The sequence below is a fragment of the Styela clava genome, unplaced genomic scaffold, assembly GCF_964204865.1.
Source record: "Styela clava unplaced genomic scaffold, kaStyClav1.hap1.2 HAP1_SCAFFOLD_79, whole genome shotgun sequence".
NCBI classification, from domain to species: Eukaryota; Metazoa; Chordata; class Ascidiacea; order Stolidobranchia; family Styelidae; genus Styela; species Styela clava.
In genome coordinates, this window is record NW_027556434.1 from 57,501 (window position 1) to 57,984 (window position 484).

A 484-nucleotide genomic window follows, 5' to 3' on the forward strand; every position below is an offset into this window, starting at 1 on the left:
TTTTTTCTTTGCTCGCCCTCTCTCGGGCTCGATCCATTCAGTTTCGCACAAACAAGAGCTCTGCCGGCCGCCTGCAGCGGTGCCTAAAACCCGGGCATAACAATGCGACCGTTCTGCTAGGCCGACAAGCGCTCAAGCCAGACGCTCGATCGAACGCCCCCTACACATTAGTCGAGACAACGGCTCGCTCATTAGCATCGCGTTTGTACTTTAACTTTTTTCGGCTCGGCTTCTTTCGACGCCGATGCCGGCGACGCAGCACTCTCTCGCCCGCCAGCCACCGAGAAAAGGGTGCGCTCCGACCGGCCCCGCACCGCTCTTTCTTGGCTCATTCGAAATTACTGTCTTTCGCTCTGACATGCCTTACCTAGGGTTAGGTTAGTATGCTTGCACGTTTGTACTTTAACTTTTTTCGGCTCGGCTTCTTTCGACGCCGATGCCGGCGACGCAGCACTCTCTCGCCCGCCAGCCACCGAGAAAAGGG